Consider the following 17,277-nt stretch of genomic DNA (forward strand, 5'->3'; position numbering starts at 1 on the left):
TTAACAATAAAAATCGTGGTTACCCTTCTATCGATAAGTGTCATGCCAAAAAATGACTTATATGTCCCCGTCTTTCCACCAACAATACGGTAAGGTCCACGTTTAATGGTCGCACATTTTCTTTAAATTTTGAAACTGATATAACTTGAAGAACAAACAGTATTATTTATTTACTCACATGAAACAAACCGGGGTGTGGTATTCAGTACGTAGGAGAAACTGAACGATATTTATCTAAACGCACTCAAGAACATCTGTATCGTTTTAAAAGACCCAATAAATTCAAAAGTATTATTTACCAACACCTTAAGAAGCACAACCATCCTTTTAAATATTTAGCAGTTCAACCTTTAGAAGAAGTAAATAAGCAGCCTGGTGAATCGCATTCAAAGTTTGTACGATCACGGAAAATAATTGAATTAAATTGGATTAAAAAATTACAGACAGTTTACCCTCTCGGTCTAAATGATAATATCATGGGAATTGGTAATATATCTAGAACCAATTCCGTTAAAATTTTGGATATAGTTTCTAAAACTGTTCGTAAAAAACGTTCTCACGGTCGTAGAACAATCGCAATCAAAGAAAATTTCGGGCCAATCATACCAATATTTCGGACCTAATTTCTATTTCAAAAAACAACAGCAGACATTATCTGTTAACAAAACTCTGTTCGTTACCGGTTAATAAGTTAAATAAAATTTTGGAGGATTGCAACACAATTTCATATAGCAGTCCTAAGTATGAAATTGTTCAAATTATTATGGCATATTGTTATTCTAAATTATTTCCCAAAATTGATCGCCCTGAAGATCATAAAAAACATTTTATTAAAATTAAGTATGTCAATAAAGGCTTTGATTTTGTAAATATTGCCGGTATATTTAACGACCATTCTGTTAAAGAACAAATTCCTGGATATTTTGACAATACTGAGCTACCTCTTATTTGTTATATTTACAAGAAATCTACCCGGAAATTTGTGTTTAACTATAGTCAATTGTGTAAAGATGTTAATATCAGTGAAAATACACCTACTTCATGTAATTGCAGTAATTCCGAATATATTTATGGACCCATTTCCCATGTTATAACAGGAGATCTTAACATCGTTCAAGACCGAGAGTTAAAATCATTCCTCAGTAAAGGACCTAAATATCGTCCCCCGTCAATTATTAATTGGAATGAGTGTCGTAATATCATCCACGACTCACTCCATACTTACTGTATGAAATGGATAAAACGGGAAAAAGCTGACAAAAAATCTTTGGACTCTTTTTTTAATTCAGTAGTGAAGATAGTTGATATACGTATTCAACATTTTAAAGAACATTTTACTATAAACAATAACAACAATAAACCTATTTCTCGTATCAAACATAAACTAAAAGAACTAGCCAAGGAATTTGTTTTTGTCCCGGCAGATAAAGCTGCTAATAATATTATTATTGTTTGACGTAAATTTTACATTGAGGTTCTGAAAAAGGAAATCACCAATTCACCAACATTCCAACTTGCTCCATTTTCAGAAAACGAAATCTGTAACAAACATTAACTTTTAGGCACCGCTTTACAAGCAGAGCCAAATACAATGAAAGTCCCAACTATGTATTGGCTTCCGAAGCTACACAAAACCCCTTACAAATATAGATTTATTTCGTCTTCAAGCCATTGTTCAACTACTAAATTGTCTATTCTTCTTACCAGCACTCTTGGTACAATTAAAAACCTGATAATAAATTGTTCAAATAAGGCCTTCGAAAATAGTGGAATAAATTACTTTTGGAGTGTCAAGAACTCGTTGGAAGTACTTGATAAATTGCATGCTTATATTGGTGATTTTGAATCTGTTCAGAGTTTTGATTTTTCTACCCTGTATACAACATTGCCTCACATTCTCACTAAGAAAAAATTCACACACCTAATTAAATGGGCATTCAAAAAATCAGAATGTGAATATATATGTTCAAACTCTTTTAGATCATTTTTTTTAGTAGCAATAAAAAAAAACTATGTTAATTGGACATGCTTTGATACTATATATTCCCTTGATTTTTTACTAGATAACATTTTTGTTCGCTTTGGGGATTCCGTATATCGTCAGATTATCGGAATTCCAATGGGGACTAACTGTGCACCACTTATTGCGGACCTGTTTTTGTATTGTTATGAGTTACAATTTATGACAAAAATAAGCAAAGACCCATCGAAACAACATCTGATAAACAAATTTAATAATACTTTTAGATATTTGGATGATATTTTGGCTCTCAATAATGACGACTTCAGTATGTATATTAATGAAATTTATCCTGTTGAACTTACTTTAAATAAAGCTAATACTAACAATGACCACTGCCCTTTTCTCGATCTTGATATCTATATCACTAATGGAAAGCTGAATACTAAAATTTATGACAAAAGGGATGATTTTTCATTTCCTATCGTTAATTATCCGTTTTTAGATGGTGACGTTCCCTTGTCACCATCTTACGGTGTTTATATATCTCAACTTGTACGATTCGCTCGTGTATGTAACAATGTTTTAGATTTTAACGAGAGAAATTTATGTATTACTGAAAAATTATTACACCAGGGTTTTCGATATCACAAACTAGTCAAAACATTTACTAAATTTTATCATCGGTATAAAGACATCATTCGTAAATATAGCTCAACATGCAGACTTCTAATACGTTCAGGTATTTCACATCCAATTTTTTATGGTAATATTCTTTATAAAGCACAAAGGTGTCAGTATTCACCTCAGAAACTTACAAAACCTTTGAATATACTTATTAAGAAGGAATATAATTACGATACTGTTGTCAAGTCATTAAAGATTGCATATTTTGGCGTTAATATTGAGTCACTGATAAGGTCTTTGCATCGGAACTAAACACATTTATTCTAAAAACAGTTGTTGGCATGACACGGGTTATGTTCTTCTCATATATGTTATGATGGTATGATACTAAACCCCTAACGGGAAGGATTGTGCCTGATGTTCATATGATGAAATCATAATCTTTCAGTCAGTTTAGTTGAAGTCTGGAGCTGGCATGTCAGTTAACTGCTAGTAGTCTGTTGTTATTTATGTATTATTGTCATTTTGTTTATTTTCTTTGGTTACATCTATTGACATCAGACTCGGATTTCCCTTGAACTGAATTTTAATGTGCGTATTATTATGCGTTTACTTTACTACATTGGTTAGAGGTATAGGGGGAGGGTTGAGATCTCACAAACATGTTTAACCCCGCCGCATTTTTGCGCCTGTCCCAAGTCAGGAGCCTCTGGCCTTTGTTAGTCTTGTATTATTTTAATTCTAGTTTCTTGTGTACAATTTGGAAATTAGTATGGCGTTCATTATCACTGGACTAGTATATATTTGTTTAGGGGCCAGCTGAAGGACGCCTCAGGGTGCGGGAATTTCTTGCTACATTGAAGACCTGTTGGTGACCCTCTGCTGTTGTTTTTTATTTGGGCGGGTTGTTGTCTCTTTGACACATTCCCCATTTCCATTCTCAATTTTATTTAAAAAAATGATCATTAATCATACAGAATAGTCAAAATAAATACGTTTGAAACATTCCTGAGCTTGATTTAATATTTCAATTTCTACTTACTAATAGAAGGTATACACCTTTACGTCTTAAGCAGAAATTTACTTTGATTATCACTTATTGTTCAAATAAATGTTCATAAGATGTATACTCGCCGAATGTCCTATAAATAGATTTATTGACAGGACGACATTTTTTTACACATTTTTACGTAATAAAATGTTCATATCAGGGATGCAAATTCAACACCCTAAGTTTTAAATTAACTTTGAAATATCCTGTTATGGCCATAAATATGGCAATATGGCCATAACTGAATTGAACGCAACTACAAAGTTCTAAGCGTGGGTTTATTCTGATGTCCTTTAAAAGTGATAATATGAAAATTGAAAGATAGACAACGTCTTGTGCGTGGATTAACTCTGTTGTCTACTAAAAAGTCAAATAATGGTTTACAAAGTCCAGCGTCCGATAAATTCGTTATACGGTTAGCTACATCAAACGTCCTAAGCGTATTTTCCCGATAATATAAATTATAAGGTTCACTACTGACCCCCTACGGATCCATAGAGGGTTAGTAAAACACATTTATAGTTCGTAATATAAAGTATTCGTTCCATGCTCAGATTAACGAAGAGATGTTTCTATGCGAAGAAACAAGTGTTTGAATTATACGGTATGAGTTTTTCTCATTGTTGAAGGTATTACGATTGCATGTCATTAGTTTCATCCACTTCATTTGAGCTTAAGTAGATAATTGTCCCGTTGGCAATCATATCCCATTTCCTTATTTTTGTATACAAACGTCTTTCAGAAGGTGCGGTTTTCAATTATGAAATATTTACGGACGTCTGTAGAACACTAAGAAATATTTCCCTAATCAGAATTTGACGGGTACAGAACATACACAAAGCCATATCATCTTTCATATTTCATCAAAACTGCACCACAAGACCTTTTTAAATTCTTGTCTGACAGTGTTAACAAAACCTATAAGTTAAGTTTTTGACATATTTCAGTATTCGGGACTTTCAAACTGTTCCCCTTGTTCTGAAGGTAGTGAAGCAAGCAACTGTAGTTTCATTTTGTTTTCGTCTTTGCAAAGTTCTTTTTTTTTTCTGATGGAGATATTGGATTTTTTTTATTTTTTTTAACGGACTCGGACTTTTGCCAACCTTAATCAAATCATTAATATGAGTGTTTTTGTTCGTTTTTTTCTGCAGTTTGTCACAAACATGTTTATTTTTTTTTATTTGGCAATAAAGTTTATTATCATTAATGGTGTTATCCATGTTTATGTGCGACAAAGTGGGAACTTTGATATGTTTTGTGAAAATTGCAGCGTTGGGTCTAAACCTATTGCATTTTTTTTTATTTATTGGATAAATTTCTTCTCCTTGAGTATATAAAATAAGGCCGTTGTTTTGTTGGTTTTTTTGTTGCTGTTTGGATTGTTTTGCACTCGTGGTCCCTTTATACACAGCTACTTTTGCATAGGTACTATTTCTGTACTAAAAATTTGTAGTACTGGAAATCTGCTTTTAATATTCAGTACTATTTTGTTACTCTAAAATTATTGTAATATTTAGGTACCTGTATTTTACAGTACTTTATTTGTACTTGAAATTTAGATACTACAGATTTTTGGTTATTACATTTTCAGCATTTTGAAAGTTTTTCTATTTCAAATCCCTTAAAATATTTAGTACAAATCAAGTACTGTAAAATACAAGTACCTAAATATTACAATAGTTTTAAAGTAAAGAAATAGTACTAAATATTAAAGTAAATTTCCAGTAGTACAAATTTGTAGTACAGAAATAGTACCTATGCAAAAGTAGCTGTGTATAGCTTACTTTTCAGCATTGAATCTATGATTGCTTACTCTACTAGAATGTGTCTTGGATGGAAAGATGTCTCATTTGGCACTCTTACCTCATCTTCTTATTTCTATATACAAAGCACGTTCTAGAAAAAACTAATAGGTAATTTGGACCCACTATGACCCAGTGGATTTAAATAATAGGAGATATTGCACATACGTCAGTTGTTCAATAGGACAGCAGCCGAACGATAAAAATACCTGTGAGGTATATTTTGCGATAAAATTAGCGACAGACAGACTTTATCGATGGATGAAACTATACAAAATATATGAAACTATTTATCGTCCCCATTTTTATAACATTTATTTTTAGCATACTGAATATTATGATGTTCTTACTTTTAGTTCAGGTCCTGATAAAAAGTGTACGCACCCAGCCAGTACAGCTGGAAGTGTTTTAGTGCCAGTTTTCGTGTTTTTCGAGGCAGAAATATTTCGGAAAGACTCATACAGGTTTAAAAGAGCTAAAACAATGTTCATATTGGACAGTGGTCACTTCATACGAAATATCACTGTATCACGCCGTGAAATTATTGCACAGGTACAATGCATAACAATGGAAAAAACCTGTTCAACTACTTTAACAAGGCGAAAAAGAAAGTCGAAATGTGAAGCCCGTAAACAATACTTTTTTAATCTGAGCATGCAAATTGAAGATTATGTTATATATTTTATAATAAACATATTCGCATAGCAAAAACATTTATTTAGAAAGTCCCAGACACTGTATTATTTGACAGTTTTTCCACTAAGTGCACGTGTTTTCAAGTAGTAGTATACTCGTAGTAGCCCACAATGCATTGAAGTTCATTGACCCGATTGGTCAGTTTTTCAAGGCCATATTGGCCTTGTGTTTGGGAAATTACTATGCAAATATATTCTGACGTCAGGAAATCTAGAGTTCTCGACCTGTTAAATGTACATTGAAATGTTATACTATGGTCATTTAAGATTGCCACATCCAACGTCCTGAATGTGGAAAAATTATAACATCAACTCAAAAGTAATATTACGACTATAAAAGACTAGCACATCCAACGTCCTGTGCGTGGATTAATTAAAACTAGCATTGAAATATTATGTTATGGTCATTGAAGATTGACACATCCAACGCCCTGAGTGTGGAATAATTATAATGTACATTGAAAAGTAATATGATGGTTAAGTCGTTGAAGATTGGCACATCAAACGTCCTAAGCGTGGATTAATTATAATATCAACTAAAAAGTGATAGTACGACTATATATAGAATAAAATTGAGAATGGAAATGGGGAATGTGTCAAAGAGACAACAACCCGGCCACAGCAAAAACAACAGCAGAAGGTCACCAAAAGGTCTTCAATGTAACGAGAAATTCCCGTACCCGGAGGCGTCCTTCAGCTGGCCCCTAAACAAATATATACTAGTTCAGTGATAATGAACGCCATACTAATTTCCAAATTAGTCACTGAGCGTGGATTAATTCTAATGTACATAGAAAAGTAATATTATGGTCATAGAAGACTGGCACATCCAACGTCCAGAGCGTGGATTAATTCTAATGTACATCGAAAAGTAATATTATGGTAAAAAACAGTGGCACATCCAACGTCCTGATCGTGGATTAATTCTAATGTACATTGAAAAGTAATATTATAATAAAAAAAAAAACAGTGGCACATCCAACGTCCTGAGCGTTGATTAATTCTAATGTACAATGAAAAGTAATGTTATAATAAAAAAAGAGTGGAACATCCAGTGTCCTGAGCGTGGATTAATTCTTATGTACATTGAAAATAATAGTATGGCGATAAAAGACTGGCACATCCAACGTCTTAAGCATGGATTAATTATAATATCAACTAAAAAGTAAGATTACGACTATAGAAGACTGGCACATCCAACGTCCTGAGCGTGGATTATTTCTTACGTACATTGAAAAGTAATATAATGGTCAAGTCGTTGAAGATTGGCCCATCAAACGTCCTGAGCGTGGATTCATTATAATATCAACTAAAAAGTGATATTACGACTATATATAGAATAAAATTGAGAATGGAAATGGGGAATGTGTCAAAGAGACAACAACCCGACCATAGCAAAAACAACAGCAGAAGGTCACCAACAGGTCTTCAATGTAACGAGAAATTCCCACACCCGGAGGCGTCCTTCAGCTGGCCCCTAAACAAATGTATACCAGTTCAGTGATAATGAACGCCATACTAATTTCCAAATTAGTCACTGAGCGTGGATTAATTCTAATGTACATCGAAAAGTAATATTATGGTCATAGAAGACTGGCACATCCAACGTCCTGAGCGTTGATTAATTCTAATGTACAATGAACAGTAATGTTATAATAAAAAAAGAGTGGAACATCCAGCGTCCTGAGCGTGGATTAATTATTATGTGCATTGAAAAGTAATAGTATGGCGATACATGACTGGCACATCCAACGTCTTAAGCATGGATTAATTATAATATCAACTAAAAAGTACGATTACGACTATAGAAGACTGGCACATCCAACGTCCTGAGCGTGGATTATTTCTTATGTACATTGAAAAGTAATACAAGGTCATAGAAGATTGGCACATTCAACGTCCTGAGCGTGGATTATTTCTAATGTACATTGAAAAGTAGTATTATGTTCATAGAAGATTGGCACATCCAACGTCCTGAGCGTGGATTAAATTTTAATATACATTAAAAAGTAATATTATGGTAAAAAAAGAGTGGCACATCCAACGTCCTGAGCGTGGATTAATTATAATGTACAGTTAAAGGAAGGATTATGGTCATAGAAGACTGGCACATTCATCGTCCTGGGCGTAATTATTTCTGATGCCATGTAAATAGGCATGTTATGGCCATAAAAGACTGGCACGTCCAACGTCCTGCGTATTAAGTAATTCTAATGTACATCGAAAAGTAACATTATGGTCAAAGAAGATTGTCACATCCAACGTTCTGAGCGTGGATTAATTCTAATGTACATTGAAAAGTAATATTATGGTAAAAAAAAGAGTGGCACATCCAGCCTCCTGAGCGTGGATTATTTCTGATATCATCTAAATTGTCATATTATGGCGATAAAAGACTGGCACACCCAAAGTCCTGAGCGTGGATTATTTCTAATATCAATTCAAAAGTAACATTATGACCATAGAAGACTAGCACATCCAACGTCCTGAGCGTGGATTAATTCTAATATCAATTAAAATATAATATTACAACTATAGAAGACTCTCACATCCAACGTCCTGAGCGTGGATTAATTCTTATGTACATTGACAATTAATATTATGGTAAAAAAAGAGTAGCACATCCAGCGTCCTTAGCGTGGATTACTTCTAATATCAATTTAAAAGTCATATTATGACCATAGAAGACACGCAAATCTAACGTTCTGAGCGTGGATTAATTCTAATATCAATTAAAAAGTAACATTATGCCCATAGAAGACTACCACATCCAACGTCCTGAGCGTTGATTAATTCTGGTGTCATCTAAACAGTCATAGTATTGGCATAAAAGACTGGCACATCCAACGTCCTGAGCGTGGATTAATTATAATATCAACTAAAAAATAATATTACAACTATAGAAGACTGGCACATTCAACGTCCTGAGCGTGGATTAATTCTAATGTACATCGAAAAGTAATATAATGGTCATAGATGATTGGCAAATCCAACGTCCTGAGCGTGAATTAATTATAATATCAATTGAAAAGTAATAGTATGGCGATACAAGACTGGCACATCCAACGTCTTAAGCATGGATTATTTATAATATCAACTAAAAAGTAAGATTACGACTATAGAAGACTGGCACATTCAACGTCCTGAGCGTGGATTATTTCTTATGTACATTGTAAAGTAATATTATGGTCATAGAAGATTGGCACATTCAACGTCCTGAGCGTGGATGATTTTTAATGTATATTGAAAAGTAGTATTATGGTCATAGAAGATTGGCACATCCAACGTCCTGAGCGTGGATTAAATTTTAATATACATTAAAAAGTAATATTATGGTAAAAAAAGAGTGGCACATTCAACGTCCTGAGCGTGGATTAATTATAATGTACAGTTAAAGGAAGGATTATGGTCATAGAAGACTGGCACATTCAACGTCCTGGGCGTAATTATTTCTGATGCCATGTAAATAGGCATGTTATGGCCATAAAAGACTGGCACGTCCAACGTCCTGCGTATTAAGTAATTCTAATGTACATCGAAAAGTAACATTATGGTCAAAGAAGATTGTCACATCCAACGTTCTGAGCGTGGATTAATTCTAATGTACATTGAAAAGTAATATTATGGTAAAAAAAGAGTGGCACATCCAGCCTCCTGGGCGTGGATTATTTCTGATATCATCTAAATTGTCATATTATGGCGATAAAGACTGGCACATCCAAAGTCCTGAGCGTGGATTATTTCTAATATCAATTTAAAAGTAACATTATGACCATAGAAGACTCGCACATCCAACGTCCTGAGCGTGGATTAATTCTTATGTACATTGAAAATTAATATTATGGTAAAAAAAGAGTGGCACATCCAGCGTCCTGAGCGTGGATTAATTATGATGTCATCTAAATTGTCGTATCATGCCGATAAAAGACTGGCACAGCCAACGTTCTGAGCGTGGATTAATTCTAATATCAATTTAAAAGTCATATTATGACCATAGAAGACTAGCAAATCTAACGTCCTGAGCGTGGATTAATTCTAATATCAATTAAAAAGTAACATTATGACCATAGAAGACTACCACATCCAACGTCCTGAGCGTTGATTAATTATGGTGTCATCTAAACAGTCATAGTATTGGCATAAAAGACTGGCACATCCAACGTCCTGAGCGTGGATTAATTATAATATCAACTAAAAAATAATATTAAAACTATAAAAGACTGGCACATTCAACGTCCTGGGCGTGGATTAATTCTAATGTACATCGAAAAGTAATATAATGGTCATAGATGATTGGCAAATCCAACGTCCTGAGCGTGAATTAATTATAATATCAATTGAAACATAATATTATGACCATAGAAGACTAGCACATCCAACGTCCTGAGCGTGGATTAATTCTAATGTACAGTTAAAAGAAGGATTATGGTCATAGAAGACTGGCACATTCAACGTCCTGGGCGTAATTATTTCTGATGCCATGTAAATAGGCATGTTATGGCCATAAAAGACTGGCACGTCCAACGTCCTGCGTATTAAGTAATTCTAATGTACATCGAAAAGTAACATTATGGTCAAAGAAGATTGTCACATCCAACGTTCTGAGCGTGGATTAATTCTAATGTACAATGAAAAGTAATATTATGGTAAAAAAAAGAGTGGCACATCCAGCCTCCTGAGCGTGGATTATTTCTGATATCATCTAAATTGTCATATTATGGCGATAAAAGACTGGCACATCCAAAGTCCTGAGCGTGGATTATTTCTAATATCAATTCAAAAGTAACATTATGACCATAGAAGACTAGCACATCCAACGTCCTGAGCGTGGATTAATTCTAATATCAATTAAAATATAATATTACAACTATAGAAGACTCGCACATCCAACGTCCTGAGCGTGGATTAATTCTTATGTACATTGAAAATTAATATTATGGTAAAAAAAGAGTGGCACATCCAGCGTCCTGAGCGTGGATTACTTCTAATATCAATTTAAAAGTCATATTATGACCATAGAAGACACGCAAATCTAACGTTCTGAGCGTGGATTAATTCTAATATCAATTAAAAAGTAACATTATGACCATAGAAGACTACCACATCCAACGTCCTGAGCGTTGATTAATTCTGGTGTCTTCTAAACAGTCATAGTATTGGCATAAAAGACTGGCACATCCAACGTCCTGAGCGTGGATTAATTATAATATCAACTAAAAAATAATATTACAACTATAGAAGACTGGCACATTCAACGTCCTGAGCGTGGATTAATTCTAATGTACATCGAAAAGTAATATAATGGTCATAGATGATTGGCAAATCCAACGTCCTGAGCGTGAATTAATTATAATATCAATTGAAAAGTAATAGTATGGCGATACAAGACTGGCACATCCAACGTCTTAAGCATGGATTATTTATAATATCAACTAAAAAGTAAGATTACGACTATAGAAGACTGGCACATTCAACGTCCTGAGCGTGGATTATTTCTTATGTACATTGTAAAGTAATATTATGGTCATAGAAGATTGGCACATTCAACGTCCTGAGCGTGGATGATTTCTAATGTACATTGAAAAGTAGTATTATGGTCATAGAAGATTGGCACATCCAACGTCCTGAGCGTGGATTAAATTTTAATATACATTAAAAAGTAATATTATGGTAAAAAAAGAGTGGCACATCCAACGTCCTGAGCGTGGATTAATTATAATGTACAGTTAAAGGAAGGATTATGGTCATAGAAGACTGGCACATTCAACGTCCTGGGCGTAATTATTTCTGATGCCATGTAAATAGGCATGTTATGGCCATAAAAGACTGGCACGTCCAACGTCCTGCGTATTAAGTAATTCTAATGTACATCGAAAAGTAAATTTATGGTCAAAGAAGATTGTCACATCCAACGTTCTGAGCGTGGATTAATTCTAATGTACATTGAAAAGTAATATTATGGTAAAAAAAGAGTGGCACATCCAGCCTCCTGGGCGTGGATTATTTCTGATATCATCTAAATTGTCATATTATGGCGATAAAAGACTGGCACATCCAAAGTCCTGAGCGTGGATTATTTCTAATATCAATTTAAAAGTAACATTATGACCATAGAAGACTAGCACATCCAACGTCCTGAGCGTGGATTAATTCTAATATCAATTAAAAAGTAACATTATGACCATAGAAGACTGGCACATCCAACGTCCTGAGCGTGGATTAATTATAATATCAACTAAAAAATAATATTACAACTATAGAAGACTCGCACATCCAACGTCCTGAGCGTGGATTAATTCTTATGTACATTGAAAATTAATATTATGGTAAAAAAAAGAGTGGCACATCCAGCGTCCTGAGCGTGGATTAATTATGATGTCATCTAAATTGTCGTATCTTGCCGATAAAAGACTGGCACAGCCAACGTTCTGAGCGTGGATTAATTCTAATATCAATTTAAAAGTCATATAATGACCATAGAAGACTAGCAAATCTAACGTCCTGAGCGTGGATTAATTCTAATATCAATTAAAAAGTAACATTATGACCATAGAAGACTACCACATCCAACGTCCTGAGCGTTGATTAATTATGGTGTCATCTAAACAGTCATAGTATTGGCATAAAAGACTGGCACATCCAACGTCCTGAGCGTGGATTAATTATAATATCAACTAAAAAATAATATTAAAACTATAGAAGACTGGCACATTCAACGTCCTGAGCGTGGATTAATTCTAATGTACATCGAAAAGTAATATAATGGTCATAGATGATTGGCAAATCCAACGTCCTGAGCGTGAATTAATTATAATATCAATTGAAACGTAATATTATGACCATAGAAGACTAGCACATTAAACGTCCTGAGCGTTGATTAATTCTAATGAGTTAAAAGAAGGATTATGGTCATAGAAAACTGGCACATTCAACGTCCTGGGCGTAAATTAATTCTGATGTCATGTAAATAGGCATGTTATGGCCATAAAAGACTGGCACGTCCAACGTCCTGAGTACTAGTATTAATTAGTTGTAATGTACATCGAAACGTAACATTATGGTCAAAGAGCAGTGGCACATCCAACGTCCTGAGCGTGGATTAATTATAATATCAACTAAAAAGTAAGATTACGACTATAGAAGATTGGCACATCCAACGTCCTGAGCGTGGATTATTTCTAATGTACATTGAAAAGTAATATTATGGTCATAGAAGATCGGCACATCCAACGTCCTGAGCGTGGATTAATTCTAATGTACATTGAAAAGTAATATTATGGTAAAAACAAGTTCATATTATGGCGATAAAATACTGGCACATCCAACGTCCTGAGCGTGGATTAATTATAATATCAACTTAAAAGTAATATTACGACTAAAGAAGACTAGGACATCCAACGTCCTGAGCGTGGATTATTTCTTATGTACATTGAAAAGTAATATTATGGTCATAGAAGATTGGCACATCCAACGTCCTGAGCGTGAATTAAATTTTAATGTACATTGAAAAGTAATATTATGGTAAAAAAAAAAGAGTGGCACAGCCAACTTCCTGAGCGTGGATCAATTCTGTTGTCATCTAAATTGTCATATTATGGCGGTAAAAGACTTGCACATCCAACGTCCTGAGCGTGGATTAATTCTAATGTACAGTTAAAAGAAGGATTATGGTCATAGAAAACTGGCACATTCAACGTCCTGGGCGTAAAATAATTCTGATGTCATGTAAATAAGCATGTTATGGCCATAAAAGACTGGCACGTCCAACGTCCTGAGTACTAGTATTAATAAGTTGTAATGTACATCGAAACGTAACATTATGGTTAAAGAACAGTGGCACATCCAACGTCCTGAGCGTGGATTAATTATAATATCAACTAAAAAGTAAGATTACGACTATAGAAGATTGGCACATCCGACGTCCTGAGCGTGGATTATTTCTAATATCAACTAAAAAGTAATATTACGACTAAAGAAGACTAGGACATCCAACGTCCTGAGCGTGGATTATTTCTTATGTACATTGAAAAGTAATATTATGGTCATAGAAGATTGGCACATCCAACGTCCTGAGCGTGGATTAAATTTTAATGTACATTGAAAAGTAATATTATGGTAAAAAAAAAGGATGGCACAGCCAACTTCCTGAGCGTGGATCAATTCTGTTGTCATCTAAATTGTCATATTATGGCGGTAAAAGATTTGCACATCCAACGCCCTGAGCGTGGATTAATTCTAATGTACAGTTAAAAGAAGGATTATGGTCATAGAAAACTGGCACATTCAACGTCCTGGGCGTAAATTAATTCTGATGTCATGTAAATAGGCATGTTATGGCCATAAAAGACTGGCACGTCCAACGTCCTGAGTACTAGTATTAATTAGTTGTAATGTACATCGAAACGTAACGTTATGGTTAAAGAACAGTGGCACATCCAACGTCCTGAGCGTGGATTAATTATAATATCAACTAAAAAGTAAGATTACGACTATAGAAGATTGGCACATCCAACGTCCTGAGCGTGGATTATTTCTAATGTACATTGAAAAGTAATATTATGGTCATAGAAGATCGGCACATCCAACGTCCTGAGCGTGGATTAATTCTAATGTACATTGAAAAGTAATATTATGGTAAAAAAAGTTCATATTATGGCGATAAAAAACTGGCACATCCAACGTCCTGAGCGTGGATTAATTATAATATCAACTAAAAAGTAATATTACGACTAAAGAAGACTAGCACATCCAACGTCCTGAGCGTGGATTATTTCTTATGTACATTGAAAAGTAATATTATGGTCATAGAAGATTGGCACATCCAACGTCCTGAGCGTGGATTAAATTTAAATGTACATTGAAAAGTAATATTATGGTAAAAAAAAAGAGTGGCACAGCCAACTTCCTGAGCGTGGATCAATTCTGTTGTCATCTAAATTGTCAAATTATGGCGGTAAAAGACTTACACATCCAACGTCCTGAGAGTGGATTATTTCTAATGTATATTGAAAAGTAATATTATGGTTATAGAAGATTGGCACATCCAACGTCCTGAGCGTGGATTAATTCTTATGTAGATTGAAAAGTAATATTATGGTAAAAAAAGAGTCATATTATGACGATAAAAGACTGGCACATCCAACGTCCTGAGCGTGGATTAATTATAATATCAACTAAAAAGTAATATTACGACTAAAGAAGACTAGCACACCCAACGTCCTGAGCTTGGATTATTTCTTATGTACATTGAAAAGTGATATTATGGTCATAGAAGATTGGCACATCCAACGTCCTGAGCGTGGATTAAATTTTAATGTACATTGAAAAGTAATATTATGGTAAAAAAAAGAGTGGCACAGCCAACTTCCTGAGCGTGGATCAATTCTGTTGTCATCTAAATTGTCATATTATAGCGATAAAAGACTTGCACATCCAATGTCCTGAGCGTGGATTAATTATAATATCAACTAAAAAGTAATATTACGACTTTAGAAATCTGGCACATCCAACGTCCTGAGCGTGGATTATTTTTAATGTACATCGAAAAGTAATATTATGGTCATAGAAGATTGTCACATCCAACGTCCTGAGCGTGGATTAATTCTAATGAACATTGAAAAGTAATAGTATGGTAAAAAATAGTGGCACATCCAACGTCCTGAGCGTGGATTAATTATAATATCAACTAAAAAGTAATATTACGACTAAAGAAGACTAGCACATCCAACGTCCTGAGCGTGGATTATTTCTTATGTACATCGAAAAGTAATATTATGGTCATAGAAGATTGTCACATCCAACGTCCTGAGCGTGGATTAAATTTTAATGTACATTGAAAAGTAATATTATGGTAAAAAAAGAGTGGCACATCCAACTACCTGAGCGTGGATTAATTCTGTTGTCATCTAAATTGTCATATTATGGCGATAAAAGACTTGCACACCCAACGTCCTGAGCATGGATTAATTATAATATCAACTAAAAAGTAAGATTACGACTTTAGAAAACTGGCACATCCAACGTCCTGAGCGTGGATTATTTCTAATGTACATTGAAAAGTAATATTATGGTCATAGAAGATTGGCACGTCCAACGTCCTGAGCGTGGATTAATTCTAATGTAGATTTAAAAGTAATATTATGCTAAAAAAAAGAGTCATATTATGGCGATAAAAGACTGGCACATCCAACGTTCTGAGCGTGGATTAATTATAATATCAACTAAAAAGTAATATTACGACTAAAGAAGACTAGCACACCCAACGTCCTGAGCGTGGATTATTTCTTATGTACATTGAAAAGTGATATTATGGTCATAGAAGATTGGCACATTCAACGTCCTGAGCGTGGTTTAATTTTAATGTACATTGAAAAGTAATATTATGGTAAAAAAAGAGTGGCACAGCCAACTTCCTGAGCGTGGATCAATTCTGTTGTCATCTAAATTGTCATATTATGGCGATAAAAGACTTGCACATCCAATGTCCTGAGCGTGGATTAATTATAATATCAAATAAAAAGTAATATTACGACTTTAGAAATCTGGCCCATCCAACGTCCTGAGCGTGGATTATTTCTAATGTACATCGAAAAGTAATATTATGGTCATAGAAGATTGTCACATCCAACGTCCTGAGCGTGGATTTATTCTAATGTACATTGAAAAGTAATATTATGGTAAAAAATAGTGGCACATCCAACGTCCTGAGCGTGGATTAATTATAATATCAACTAAAAAGTAATATTACGACTAAAGAAGACTAGCACATCCAACGTCCTGAGCGTGGATTATTTCTTATGTACATCGAAAAGAAATATTATTGTCATAGAAGATTGTCACATCCAACGTCTTGAGCGCGGATTAAATTTTAATGTACATTGAAAAGTAATATTATGGTTAAAAAAAGAGTGGCACATCCAACTTCCTGAGCGTGGATTAATTCTGTTGTCATCTAAATTGTCATATTATGGCGATAAAAGACTTGCACACCCAACGTCCTGAGCATGGATTAATTATAATATCAACTAAAAAGTAAGATTACGACTTTAGAAAACTGGCACATCCAACGTCCTGAGCGTGGATTATTTCTAATGTACATTGAAAAGTAATATTATGGTCATAGAAGATTAATTGGCACGTCCA

The sequence above is a fragment of the Mytilus edulis genome, chromosome 11, assembly GCF_963676685.1.
Source record: "Mytilus edulis chromosome 11, xbMytEdul2.2, whole genome shotgun sequence".
NCBI classification, from domain to species: Eukaryota; Metazoa; Mollusca; class Bivalvia; order Mytilida; family Mytilidae; genus Mytilus; species Mytilus edulis.